This window comes from Amblyomma maculatum, chromosome 2 (genome assembly GCF_055883805.1).
Source record: "Amblyomma maculatum isolate TAMU_Amacu chromosome 2, ASM5588380v1, whole genome shotgun sequence".
Taxonomy (NCBI): Eukaryota; Metazoa; Arthropoda; class Arachnida; order Ixodida; family Ixodidae; genus Amblyomma; species Amblyomma maculatum.
Genome location: NC_139345.1, coordinates 55,132,795 through 55,147,855, shown reverse-complemented (window position 1 = coordinate 55,147,855; position 15,061 = coordinate 55,132,795).

Here is a 15,061-nt window from a genome sequence, read left to right as displayed (position 1 = left end):
GTCACAACTCGAGAGGTTATATGCAAGCATTTATATGATGGAATTCCCTCCAGACGAATTTTGGTCGGCGCGTAAACACTCAGGTAACTCGAGAAATGTGACAGCAACAGGACCTTATTGATTGCTGTTGCGTCGCGTTGCCGTCGGAATGGACTCTTGTTCTAACATTTACGCGCACGTTTCTTCAAAACGTCACACATGTCGACCCGGAGTTGCGGCTGTATGAGGCAAGCCGCTGCGCGCAAGATGCGGCACGTGTGCAAAGAGCGTATGAAAGACGCCCGCCCGCAGACCCAGTCGATGTGGATGATCCACTCTTCACGTGTGTTGTAACGCGTGAATGCGAGGAAGAACGCTGAAATACGGGTCTAGAGGGTGTCCTTGCCACGAACGCTGGGCTCATGACCTTACACACTCGCCACTACACCCTTCGCAAGCAAGGGTCGCATATCTCATTTCCACATGCGCCCGCTCTTTTAGTACTGCTGCCGAGGAGGCGTCAAAATGGCATGCAGCCCACGGGTCTGTCGGTCAACGAGGCTAGTAAAGCTTTCGATTTAAAGTTTTCATGAGGGCCTTGCAGTAGGTTTATGCAGTTTACTGTTAAAAAACCAGCCCAGTGGTTTTCCATCGCAGCCTTAACTTCTCTGAAATTAAGCGAGACCAGATGTAAAAGCAATAATTTGCTACACATTACGTTATTTCCTTAATAAATCAGGGAGAGCATTTTACAATATTCCAAATTTGGTTCTATATTATTGCCACAAGCGCTCACCGTTGGTTTTCTGCAGCCATTTAAATTATCAGTGCGAAAGCTTTCGGACGGTCCTCACAGACGAGCCATCATCTTCCTTGTGCCTGACCCCTGCTTAGAAAAGAACCTCACGTCACACTCCACGTGTGACGGCGCGGATGACTCAAACAGTGCTTTCACGTGGTATCAACAATATTTAAAGGGATAAACCCCTGACAGAACGTAACGAAATCGTCTAAAGCTTGCATACCCTTGTGGTGATTTCATATTAAAAACATACTGTCAGAGTGAATCGGATTCCGAGCAATGGATTTCTTGTGGGTAGCGAGCACAGAAAGTCGTAGCTGTCACCACAGTCGATAGTCCTGCGTATAGACTCCAACACACTCCCGCACTAGGGATTGCACGTCTTTGCGTCCATCAACCTCAATCTGTACGCAAAAGCTCCCATATGTCCTACTCGGCTCAAATGCATTAAATTTTTACCTTTTTTTTTTTCATGCAAGGCCCGGACAATCTCTAATACCATAGCTTTTCTAGGACATGAAAATTATAGACGATGCCCATCATTATCTTCACAACGGTATTTTACAGTATTCCTCAGTTGCCTTAAAAAGTGCCATCCGAGAAAACTGGTATTTCCTCAGAAATATTTAGAGTTGTTCGGGGGGATATAACAGTAAGTAAACGCTGCCTAGTGTTGCGAACAGACTCATTATTGACAGAGGGCCAGGAGAGTTAGCAGACAGGAAACGCACACAGTCATGCTGTCACACTGTCATTATGCTAAATAAAAAAAATAGATATTAAGGTGATCAGTTTGAATGACCTAACTTTCTGCTGCCCCCTTCTACGCGTTCCTTCCCTTAGAATCCAATTTGTTACCCTGTAAGCGACCATTGGTTATCCTCTCTTCGTACTACATACCCTACCGATGCCCATTTATTCTTCTTGATTTCCACTAGAATGTCATTAACTCGAGTTATTTCTGTTACCCACTCTCCATGCGTCCTATTTCTTAACGTTAAACCTGCCATTTTTCTTTCCATAGCACTCTGCATTGTTCTCAACTTAAGTAGAGCCCTTTTCGTTAGCCTTCACGTTTCCGCTCCGTAGGTGAGCATAGGTATAAGATGCGACGGTTGTATATTTCCTCTTGAGCGATACTCGTAAGCTGCTAGCCATCATCCGCAAACACTTGCCAAATGCGCTCCATCCCAACCATATTCTTCTTGTTATTTCCTTTTCATGGTCCGGATCTGCGGTTACTACCTGTCCTAAGTAGACATATTCGCTACCACTTCCAGCGCTTCGCTATCGATTGTACACTGCTGTTCTTTCCCATGGCTGTCGAACATTACCTTATTCACTTACTCTTCTGCATATTGATTTTCCGGCCATTCTGATTTTCCTTTCTAGTTTATCAATCAACCTTTTTTTTTTTTTTTTGCAATTCATCCCCTGGGTTACTTAGCATGACAATGTCATCAGCGAATCGCAGATTATTCAGATATTCTCCATCAACCCGATGTACTGAACTACAATGCTACTGACGTGTTTCACACATTTGCTCAAAATTCTGCAAAATTATGCGAGCATCAAAATGGTGACTTTACTGCAAAGAAGTGCAGATATGCTATAAAAAACGTCGGAGTACCATAATTATGGTTAGAAACATGCCGTAATTCTACTACGTGCTGGCACAAGTGGTCAGCCCCCTTTCGTAAAGACGTCTCAGTTTTAAGAGTGCACGAAGCACGAAAATTCTCATTCAAGGTAGTCACTACAGGTGCACCTTTAAAGCAACTATGACATGTGAAGCTGCAAAGCATTCGGAAGGAAAATGTGCGGCTACCACCATCATACCTCCCTGTATGGTCGTGGAAGCTATAATATGGATCCACTTTGGAGGCTGCAAGAGTAGCGAGGTGGCCATATTAAAAACTGCAAGGTTACACGGGTATGCGCCCTTAATTTGATGCTGCTGTAAAGACGAGTTATGGTGCCCGTACACTCATGTACTTAATCCCTAACTTTTTGAACACCCACCCATTTTTCCTAGGTACCATGCAGTAATTTAGATCACCTGGGAGCTTTAAAAAGTTCTTCAAAACTTATATGCTGTCGCTTTCAATGCCATGAGTATTTTCCGTCGTCTTAAAATGCCAAAAATGTATACACGTGAGGAAACTAGTGTAATTGTGTTGCATGTTTTCGTTAGTACTTGTATAACCATTTAATCCATCACTTGTGCTTTCCGTCCTGTGTATGGGTGACAGGGCCCTCGTCAGACAACGAGTATCTGCCTTTTTCCCTGTCATCCAAGACCAACTGTGTCTGAAAGAATGCCTTGAATAAATAAATAAATAAATAAATAAATAAATAAATAAATAAATAAATAAATAAATAAATAAATAAATAAATAAATAAATAAATAAATAAATAAATAAATAAATAAATAAATAAATAAATAATGGCCTATGTTTTTTATTTTTTACAGTGTGGGGGGCCTTCTGGTTCGAGCATCTTGGAGATGCAAAGCTCGATCTCCAGTTCCGCCGTGTGCCTACAAGTTTTATAGAATTGGTGCTAGCTTTCGTCTAGCCTGGTAGTCGGCTTCTCTGGGACAAAATTCTTGCAAATTAGGCGCATGGCCTATTCTAATAAAGTCATAAAAATATCATGTGTGCGTTCTTTGACCGAAGCTGTCCCCCATCCAAATTCATCGCCATAATAAACATCATCATCAAAATAAAGACGACAGAAAACTCCGTGTCATGCAATCCGGTATGTAAATAATAACATTGAGGATAAAATTTGATGCTGCAGTCGATGAAGACCTAATAATATAAGTGATGCGAATTAGTAATAGTGCTTTTATCACGCAACAAGCGTCGAACTAAAACCAGCTCGAAAGACAGTGCAAATACCACCGCAGCACGACATCCATCCATAACCCGCCACCCTACTCGTGTACATGAAACAGTGGGTGCAAGGAGCCGCAAGCAGCTGCGCGCTTTGCTCTTGTTTCTCGCAATATAGTTTCCTCCTGTTAGCTCACCTGTGACTAGACAGTCATGTTTGATCAGTGGCACACCTGAAAGGCGTCATCCTGCTTTTCCTGTTTCCCCGAACTTCTTCCTCAGTGAGCGAGTACCTAGAACAGCTAATGAGGGTCTGATCAGCTTCTCAATGTTTACCGGGGTGCTTTCGCAATAACGTTGTGCTGGCGCTGACTTGCAGTAGCAGGAAAAATTCTACATTTTATGCTTCGCTTCAGCAAGACGCCACTCATGCCGCATGCAATATTGGCAAGCAGAGGGCGCTGAGAGAAGCGTAAATGCGTATCCTGCCAGCATCGTGAACTTTCCCTACTCGTCGTCAGACGACGAAATTAGAGGAAGTGTTCATTAGACGAATAAAAGCTGGGGCGACTCTCTCTACACCGACCACGTGCCAATGGCTATTTCAGAATGACGCGTAACCGAGCACATAGCCGAAACGTTCAGCGTCGGCCATGCACTGCTGTCGACATCCGCTACCTGCTTTGATCGGGTGTAGATCTTCCGGTAGTAGAAAACAAAATACTGTATCTAGTACCTAGAAATTATTTAAAATTAGGCAGGCTTATACTACAGCGGGTCAGATACTACAGCGTCGCTTTGGTAAGAAACATTGTCTCTTTGCGCTCATGCATCGCTTCCCCAGTTAGAAGATGGCGGATAAAAATCGGCACTTTTGTCTGACTGTGTGCAATTGTACACTGCTCAAAGGCAAAATCATGTGTGATTATTTTCCGCCATTAAGAACGCCCCAAAAACGTTACGGCTATCTCAGTTACCATAGGAGATCCAGCAAACGCTTACCATACTGCTCCGGAGCAAATGGGCGGTGTGGCAGAGTGGACAAATAAATCAAAGTGAAAGAATAATGATTGGTCTCCAGCGCGACAAGCAAACAACGGGTACAAGTGACACGCAAGAAGGAAAGTAATAAGGTGAGACGGGGCACATAATTAATAGAAATACGCCCTCTTCGAACGGACGAAGTGTATGTGTACCCGATAATCGCACAAAGCCCACAGACTGTTTTCAGGCTATACCATTATCGAGGATAGATGATTTCATTCCGTACCCGCCCCGCCGTCATAGCCCCTCAGAGCCAAGCGACTAATATAGCGTCAATCGAATGAGCATTATGACACTCTCTCCTATTTCCCAAGGCTTCTCGGGAACATAAAGAAGCCAGATGGTTGCAGCGTTTCCAGAGGTCAAATCGTGAAGGCAGTACCATGCGTTGTCACTTGGGCCAGAAGAGCCACTTATGATTTACGACACTTGACACGCGCTGAAAAACACCATGCCGGCCTTCATTTTTATTTGTTTCGCATGATGCATTACGGCAATTAATTCCTTCTTGCGATTTCGCTTTCTCAGAACATTACATTTGTTGTCGCAGTCACCGCACATGCAAAGTTTTTCGTATCTTTTCAAAACATCGAGAAAACTCAAAACTCTGCTCTTATCATCTATAAAAGGATAAAGCTACCTATCAGAAAAGCCTATAATCCGAAACTCGCAGATGTTCACAATCTTTTAGGCAAATTTATTAGCTCAGAAACTTCACCCGAACAAGACCTGCTGCTTATTTTTCTATGGGAGCAGTTGCCTTGTTGAACTTTTCTAAGGACGCTTATAGCCGATAAGTCAAGCGAAAAACACTGGTGCAGGCGCGTGCACCGATGTGTGGTTTTTCAAAAGTTTCCAAATGGGGATGGTTTCATTCGGCTTAGTTTCTGATACGACACGTTCTCTGCAGCTACAATAAAGTGTATTTTGTAACGTCCGCCATAATTAATTCATGAACCTGCCAAATATGCAAAATTGAGAAAAGTGCTGCTTTGATGGGTAAAAAATTGTAAACTCTGGAATCTAGCGTTCCGGAACTACGCATGACCTATAATGGACGCCGTAGTGCAGGGCTCCAGAATAATTCAGTCCAGAGGGGGTATGTGTGAACAACGCCCAGCATACGGGTGTTTTTGAGGTTTCGCCTTTATCGGAGTGAAAGACTGGTCGTTGGGCACAAGATGTTTGTCGTCCAATCTAAACAACAATCCAACGAATCCAAACACTTTGGCCTTGCATTGCGAATGCGATGTCTCCCCAGAAAAAAAGCAATACTACGAACGCTAGCAATAAATTACTAAATGTGCAAGTAATCAACACAAAAATATTTTTAACTTGACTGCAAGTAATTTTGGCATAACTATAAATGATTTCCTTAGTTGAACCGATACATCAATACTCCAGAACTTGTTCACTTTAGCACAAACGTGCCGGAGCGATGTATACTGAAGTAATGTTGTTTTTTCTTTGAGCAAGAAAAGCACAATATGTGCATTCACTGCGTAGCATGTCCAACCTTATTTCCAGGAACACATTTTGACAGCTTCAGTAATTGCAGTGCTTTGAAATGAGAATGATAGTGTTGCTTTTATTCCCCACAATAGACGTCCCCTTCTAAGCGATGGTGTGTGATCGTCTTAAGCTCTGCCAAGCGATTATTCAGCATATGAAAGCAGCAGCGAAAAGTCCTGCAGCGGTAGGAAAATTTATGCATAAAATACCCTACCGTGGAGGCCCCCAAAACGAACTCATGGTGAAAAGCACTATCACATGCATGCTTTGCATACGGAATTGAAACAGACTCATTCAACGGGCTCCCTTTCTCCTCGCTTCCTTCCTGCATTGCCACCCCATTGTAGCCGACAATGTGTGACGTATGAAAAGACCTATTGATATCAGCACTACTCACAAGTCTGTCTTTGAAAAGGCGAAAAATACCTCGGTAGAAACCATACAGAGTATCAGGCTGGCAGGTTTGTAACATTACAGCTCCTGGCGTGGAAGTAGGGCTTTTTTAACATTTCGGAACAACCTCCATATTGCTCTAGCTATCCAGCAACGTTGAAGCCGACTTGTGTCCACCTGCGTTGAAGCAGTAGCGTCAAAAGGTCCCGTTCTCCAGAATATCCGGTGTTCTTGTTGCCAGTTCCGAAACTAGTAATATTTATTTAAGTGCCCGTGTATCAAAAAGCGGCGGTTTTGATTGGTCGAAATTCAGATGTATACGGAAATAGTGGCGTCGCCCGCGGTCGTTCCCCTGAAATGCTACTTGGGGTAAAATTCTATTGTAAGCAACTCATAGAGGTGGTCTTTATGAGTATTCGAGTCAGGTTTGAAAGCATTACATGGAGCCGATAATTTGGAAATCATTTTTAAAGTGGTCCTGGCGACTACTAGCAGTCGATTTGGGCGACAAATCGTCGCACGCGATCTTCCCCACTGACGTCAGTGGAGCTGCCGGGTGCGCCCGTTCATTGGACGCTCCTGAGTTAGACGAGGGGGAAGGGGCGCGATGGGGGCGCCGTCGCGGTTTGTTTTCTTTTCTCGTGTGCCGGAGTGGGTTGAGTTGAGGGGGAAAGTAGGAGAGTAATTTTTGATCACCCAAATGTTGGGGGCAAATGAAACAAGCTTAAAAAGTTTTGCTTTGCAGAGAGGATTGTTAAGATACCTGGTGCTAGTGGGCATTTTATAATTCTTGTAACTAGCTTTTGATGGGCCCTGTATAGTAAAGTGTTTATAAGTTGTGCATTTTCAGATTGTTGATAGATGCACAACCACCTGACAAAGAAAAGCAGCTGAAGAAATGCCATTAGTAGAAATTCTTACGGTGAGTAGTAGAGGTAACTAAGAAGAAAAGAAAAAATAAGCGAAATGATGTTCAGAAGGCAATGACGGCAGTAGTAGACAGCTTTTATTGCTCACTTCTAAATGACGCCACACTTCATAAGCACCCGAAGTGCAAACTAGCCACATTTGAAAGCAGAGTTTCTCAACTGGTGTGATCAAAGAGCTCGAGTTTTCAGGAGCTGCCAGCACGGGAAGCTTATTTCAGATGGAAGGGTATGAAAAAAAAATAATAGTAAGCCCATCGGAACCACTAAAGGACACACGCACTCATTTGTGTATATCTTTCTCTGGTGCTTTTAAATATAGTGTATTAGCTTATGCGACTGTATGTTGATGAGTGTGTGCGAAATATTAAACGCAGAAATTAAGAGATCCGAAGTCAGGCGAATAGCAAAACTCTTGTACGTGCAAGAACATAAGGAAGGAAAGCCGCAGACTGAATCCTTTAAACGGTATCGTGTCGTACACTTAAAGGCAGAGCCTAATTGTTCTCATAATTTTCAACCTGAAGACAATTCTTAGCAGCCTCATCTTACGCTATACGCTACTTCGCACCGTGACTGGTTTACCTGCCTCGTGCAAATGTCAGCTTTATCTTGATTAAGATTCCCCGAACTCATCAAGCAAATATTTCACTTCTTTGTGCGTTATGTGATTGAGAGTCACAGATTGCAAACCGCACAAACAGTGCAACTGTAAGTGGAGCGAATGCTTTGAACTCCAACGTGGCTACCAGGTCGCGAAGTTCAGCTAGCTTGGTTAAAATCTCGAATGATGTAGCCTAATAAGTAACAGTGAAATCGTTTAGTGCACCAGAAATAAAAATGGTCTATCAGCAGCAGCTCTAAATTGATGACAAAGACCGAAACAAGAAGTGGCTTCTTTAAATGAGTCGAAGGACTTTTTCTTGAAATATAGTTTATTGATGGGGATTTCCTTGTCATCTGGGACACCCGGTGTACAGTAGTAGTACGTCAGAAGTCGTTGTTCTGAGATCATACATCATACTGCGTTTACCGATTCGTAGAGAGCAGCAAAAAAAAAACAACAAAAAAGGGCCCATAGTGATAGACTTTTGCACCATAAGCAGCTCATGTTAAGTTTATTGAGGGAGCTTTGAACTCGTATAGTAATTGACCCATGAAGCAATAACATGAAGGGCGTATATCCTATCCTCCCAGCGACAGATGCACTGCACGATTTCACCATTGGCACTGTTGCCTCTACCACATGCAAGATCTCCATAAGAACTAAACAAAAAAGAGAAAAATGAATTTGCAGCAAGAAGGCGTTTATATTCTTTGTTTTATAATCCGGTAATCCGCCATATTTGAACATAAAATGAATGTACCACTGAAGTCTTGATTGCTAAAGTTTCAGGGATCTCCGATCTCCGACGGCTTTTGTTTTCATGCACAAATATACGACTTCAGCGCAAAGTATACAAGGCTCCGGTTATAGGAACCGCTCCTATTGACTTGATTTCCATGGTTAAGCTGAGAATAATAAGCATCAGATAAAACACGAAGCACACAACTGCCATCAATCATATTGTGCCGATATACGCCAGAACTTAGACGTGAACACAAAATGATAAAAATATTGGCTGCTGAAAAGGATATAAAGACGTGGTTTCTTTCCAGGCCATAAATTTGGTTCCTGATTTTTTTTATATATCATGGAAACTATTTGTTACCGCCTACAAAGTTTTGTTTTCAATAATACGAGAAAATTGTAGATGCTGTTTCCACAGCTGGATTTCACAGCAAGGAAGCCACTGTGTACTTGGTATGATCTCGATAAGAATCTTCATTAACTACAATTAGCTGAATAATTTTTAAGGGGCGATAAAACACTGCAAAATTTAAGGTAGTGAACATCAAAAGGTTAGGCCGGATGATAAATGTCCTTCATCGGTAGAATAGTTTGTAATATCGAATATCAAAAATGCATTCATATCAATACTCGTGAAGTTGGCTTTCCCACAATGCACAATTTTGTTATTACGTCGCAGAGCACGGCACCTTCACTAAAATTACATTAACTGTCTACATTACCAAATAGGCAGTAGATTTTTGTATTTTATAATTCATAAATTCTATAGGCGTAATTTTATCCCCTTAACTTAAAAACAACTGTCGCCTTTCATCTTGTCCGCTTTCAAGTTCTCAATCTAATATTGCCCCTTAGGAAAAAAATAAAACATTGATTCATCAATTATGGTGCATTAATCGTCCTGTCACCAGGAACTATTCCACACAAGATGACCTCATTGTTCTAAAAAAAAACCTGCCAAGGTCGCATATGCGTATATCATCTGGTTTTCGAAATAATAAGTCGACAAACGGTTGAAAAAATGACTGTATGCCATTTGAGCTTTAAACATCCTATTTTCTTTCTCTCTGCTTCGTTGCGATAATTCAATTTTCATCTGTTTTCATGCAATTAACCTCCTCCCCTTCCCCGCCCCCTAAAAACAATTAGTGCCAATTCGGGCACTGTAGCCACTCTTACCAAGAGCGGTCCTTGTGCATTCGAAGTGAAAATCAACTTGTCAGGGCCCCTCCATGACGGCTCAATGGGGCGTTCGACTGCTTTTCGATGAAGGCGAAAAGCAAAGCGCCCGTGTGCTGTGCGATGTCATTGCACGTTAAAGAATCCCCAGGTGGTCAAAATTTCAGGAGCCCTCCCTACGGCATCCCTTATAGCACTACGGCGTCCCTCATAGTATGAACCATTCTTTTTATGATATACCAACTAGTTTCTCTTTTACAGCGCCGACAAAGTCATGAACACCTTTCCTTGACGCTCTGTCCTATAATGTAATTCTTTTTTGGCTGCGAAAGTAGTTACGAGGAACAACGGCGACGCCGATGATTACGTTAAGAGAGAGTAGTCACTACGAAACGCTGAAACGGGCGCCAAAGAGCTGCGGTCTCAAATTCCGAGAGCACTGTGGAATCTACACTGCAGAAATGCGAAAGCTTAAGGGTTGCTGGTGCACACGGTGCATCACGTTTTCTCTCATTGTCATTGTCTACTAAATGCACCGTCATATCATTGTTACTGTCATCATTGTGATTACCACTAGTTGCAGCGTCATTGTCATTGCTACCGACATTCTCCCGGTAGACAAGAATTAGGATGAGCGTTTCACGGTCACGGGAATGGCGCAGTTGGTTAAAGCGCTCAGCTGCGGTTCAGCGGGATGGAGGCCTGATTCCCGGTGGAGACAGAATTATTTATAGCTAATTTCAATCCTCATACGTCTGTCATTAGCCAGTGACACATCAGCGCCCATATTTCATGCACACATCCAACACACAGATCACTCGCACAACTCTCGCGCGCTCCGGGATTTCGTCTCATGAGCCTAGAAAGGCTTTTTCCTTAATATAAAAAATATATTCAGCTTTTTAAACCGCATTTCTGTACTACATGGAAGTTTGGGAATGAACAAGTGTGTTGATGTGATTTTGACTCTATTACGCTCCAGCCGGACACACCATGTATTATTGCAGTTCAGCATGCAAGTTACTTCTCTGTTAGTGAAGCATGTTATGAATGGCCAGTCGAAATTATGGTGCTTGTTCAGCATTTGAACCCTCCGCTAGCCACGGAAGCTATAGAAGGAAGGAAGGAAGGAAGGAAGGAAGGAAGGAAGGAAGGAAGGAAGGAAGGAAGGAAGGAAGGAAGGAAGGAAGGAAGGAAGGAAGGAAGGAAGGAAGGAAGGAAGGAAGGAAGGAAGGAAGGAAGGAAGGAAGGAAGGAAGGAAGGAAGGAAGGAAGGAAGGAAGGAAGGAAGGAAGGAAGGAAGGAAGGAAGGAAGGAAGGAAGGAAGGAAGGAAGGAAGGAAGGAAGGAAGGAAGGAAGGAAGGAAGGAAGGAAGGAAGGAAGGAAGGAAGGAAGGAAGGAAGGAAGGAAGGAAGGAAGGAAGGAAGGAAGGAAGGAAGGAAGGAAGGAAGGAAGGAAGGAAGGAAGGAAGGAAGGAAGGAAGGAAGGAAGGAAGGAAGGAAGGAAGGAAGGAAGGAAGGAAGGAAGGAAGGAAGGAAGGAAGGAAGGAAGGAAGGAAGGAAGGAAGGAAGGAAGGAAGGAAGGAAGGAAGGAAGGAAGGAAGGAAGGAAGGAAGGAAGGAAGGAAGGAAGGAAGGAAGGAAGGAAGGAAGGAAGGAAGGAAGGAAGGAAGGAAGGAAGGAAGGAAGGAAGGAAGGAAGGAAGGAAGGAAGGAAGGAAGGAAGGAAGGAAGGAAGGAAGGAAGGAAGGAAGGAAGGAAGGAAGGAAGGAAGGAAGGAAGGAAGGAAGGAAGGAAGGAAGGAAGGAAGGAAGGAAGGAAGGAAGGAAGGAAGGAAGGAAGGAAGGAAGGAAGGAAGGAAGGAAGGAAGGAAGGAAGGAAGGAAGGAAGGAAGGAAGGAAGGAAGGAAGGAAGGAAGGAAGGAAGGAAGGAAGGAAGGAAGGAAGGAAGGAAGGAAGGAAGGAAGGAAGGAAGGAAGCGTGGGAAACCGGTCTAGCGCGACGATCATAGAACGGCGACAATGACAGTGCATTTAGTGAAAATGATGATGTAGCAATGATATGACGCTGCTGTTAGTGAGAATGATAATGACATGGTAGTAGCGATGACAATGACGGGGCATTTAGTTTATCATGATGACAGTATAATGATAGTGATGATGATAGTAGGAATCAGAATGACGATGCTGCTAATGAAAACAGACCTGTAAAGTGGCTTTCGCCATTTCCGCTCTTAGACTCAAGCGCAGTTTTTTCGCTTAATCTCTATTCTGCAATACAAGAAATGGTGCCGCGCTAAATTTATTCCTAGAGGTTTCCTGAATTTTTGTTACAAGAGTGGCGCTATTGCGTGCGGTTTCTGGTTTGAAAGATTTATTCGTACTGAAGGAGCAGAACTCCACACACTGTTCTACAGAAGCCATCGGCATGATGATTAGGATTCGAAACACAATCCCGACATATTGAGAAGGTCATAGCAGCTGAAAACTCTACGTTGTGTGAAAGGAGGGCATATCTGCTCTATGTGCATGCGTTGCATGTGGTACAACAAAAACCAACAACGCCTAGGCAAGTTTTTCGATAGCTGGTGTTGCGTCGAGCAGTTCAGATTCGTCGTCACATCATCATACGCCTTTCACTCGAAGCAGATCGTCTTCACTATTCAGATACCGCCGTGCGGTTGGGTCCTCCTTCGATAACATGTTATTTCTGTTTCGGATGCCATGAAACATTTGGAAAGGACGTCGGGTTTGCAGAGGTCGCGATAAGTAAGTCGCTTTGAGCATAAAATACAACCAACAAAAAGCGGAAAGGATAAATTGAATTGGTGGGAAAAGGCACTGTGCCGGAGAGCAGACGAGTTCGAAACGAAGTATATATGTATATGTTGAGAATAGAACTGCTTTGCAGATGAGACCTATAACGCAAAGAACTTCCTGGTTGATGAGATTTTTCGTTCGGCTAGAAGCGGGCAAGAATATTAGCTTGGTTTCGAAGTGCTTTTCTATATAAGTTCAGGGTACCAGAATATAGGGAGAACACCGAATAAAATGTGGGCACGCAACGGTGCCCGAAAAAATGTCTTATTCTGTATACCGTTGTCATGTCATGGGCGCATCAGGTGTCATAGGGCGTTCCACTCGCCAGTCCCGTGGTCAACGTTAAATGAATGTTGTCACCCGTCAATATTAAATTCAAAGTTCCAGTAATAGACAACATATAAGGCCCAGTTCATTTATTTACAATGAACTTTGTATTATGAATATAAGATCTTCAAGAGAAACTATATCACTCATTAAGTTGCGTAGTTCACCAGTCAGTGTAATCAGGCTGTAATATGTTACAGTCTACTACTTAAGCTTAAGAAGGAGGTAACGTTTTACCAAACCTGAGTTGGACACAGCCTTCGTTTGATGAAAGAATCAAATTTCCGTGCACATGTCGAATAGGCTCGCGCTTACCTCAGTGCTTATATTTGCGCTATTTTCTTTGCTATTTTCTTTGCTATTTTGCTTTATTCACCAAAATGTCGCAAAGTGGTGTGAATAGGGTTCCGAATTACGTTGTAATCTCGGCCGCAGCTTTGACGTTCCAGCAAGCAACCATCTATATAAGAAAGAAAGAAAGAAAGAAAGAAAGAAAGAAAGAAAGAAAGAAAGAAAGAAAGAAAGAAAGAAAGAAAGAAAGAAAGAAAGAAAGAAAGAAAGAAAGAAAGAAAGAAAGAAAGAAAGAAAGAAAGCGGGAAGTACACACTCCCATGACGTAGAAGGCCAGCAAGCCAGGGTAAACAGAGGAGCGTAAAGCTATAGTAAAGCCTCCTCGCACGTCAGTGCTCGCAAACAGCCCGGTAGGACAGAGAAAGCTCCGCCCAGAAACAAAATAAGTAATAATGAAAGAAACCGGCACTGAACGCTCAGCGTCCTTTTATCATCTGTTGCTGTCTTTTTTTTTTTTTTTTTTTTTTCTTTTTTTTTTTTTTTTTTTTTTTTTTTCACGCGGCTTAGCCACGACGGTAGAGCACGCTCGTCGAAAGCCGGCACACGGCGTGCCGGGAATGCCGTAGCCAATACGAAAGCTCCATGAGCCCAGCACCTTGAGCGCTATAGCCTTTCCGCGTTAAGGATTAGGCCCGGGTCCCGCGCCGCTCTAGACACGCCTTTTAAAATAAATTAACTTTCCAGCAGGGCAAGCACACTGACTTTCACGGTATGGTTGCACAGAGAGTACAAAATCGGCCCATTGTGCCGGTTCTCCATTTCAACTGACCCAATAATTGGCAACTGGCAACTGCGGAGGAATTGGGTAAAATCACAGTTTTGACTAAGTGCTCAGAAGTCCTTTATTATCCATGCTGCCGATACCAATTCCCCTTTTATGTAAAACAGAACCTTCCGGATCATTGAAAAATTTACACATATTACGCACTTTAAGGAATGGAGTACGCACATAGATTTAGGTTCAAAGAAAGCATTCACGATGATTAGGAGCCCAGTGCACACACAATCCAACTTGAAAATCAGGATAGCCCACGAAAAAGCTCCTTTCGTGATGAAAGACCGTCCCGTGTCAGACCGTGTATAAGGCTCAAAACATTCCCACTATACATAACACTGGCACTGCTTCAGCTGCCTCCCAGGCGGAGCTGCGATACTTTCCTTTGTCTAACGTGGTTGTAAGCTGTCTTGAAGTCTGCTGTTCAGAATGTCGCTACCAACCCGGAAAAAGAGAGAGAGAGAGCAGTTTAATGAAAGGAAAGGTGGTGAGGTTGCCCAAATGATAAGGTAACTCTGGCCTGCTACTCCACACGATGAAGGGGAAAGCGGGAAGTAAAAAGAACGGTTCCGAATGGAGGGTGATGTCATACTACACCTGTTATACTCCAGTAACTCCACATCCAGGATACTAATGCGGCCAGGCTGGTAAGCTTGTACAAGGAAGAAAACGGTTTCCGTTGATATCTGATTCAGGAATAAATTTTGTAGTTCGCGTCAGTTTTATTCTCTTGTAAATGAAGTTACCTTTTGCCAGCAACTTTTAAGCAGA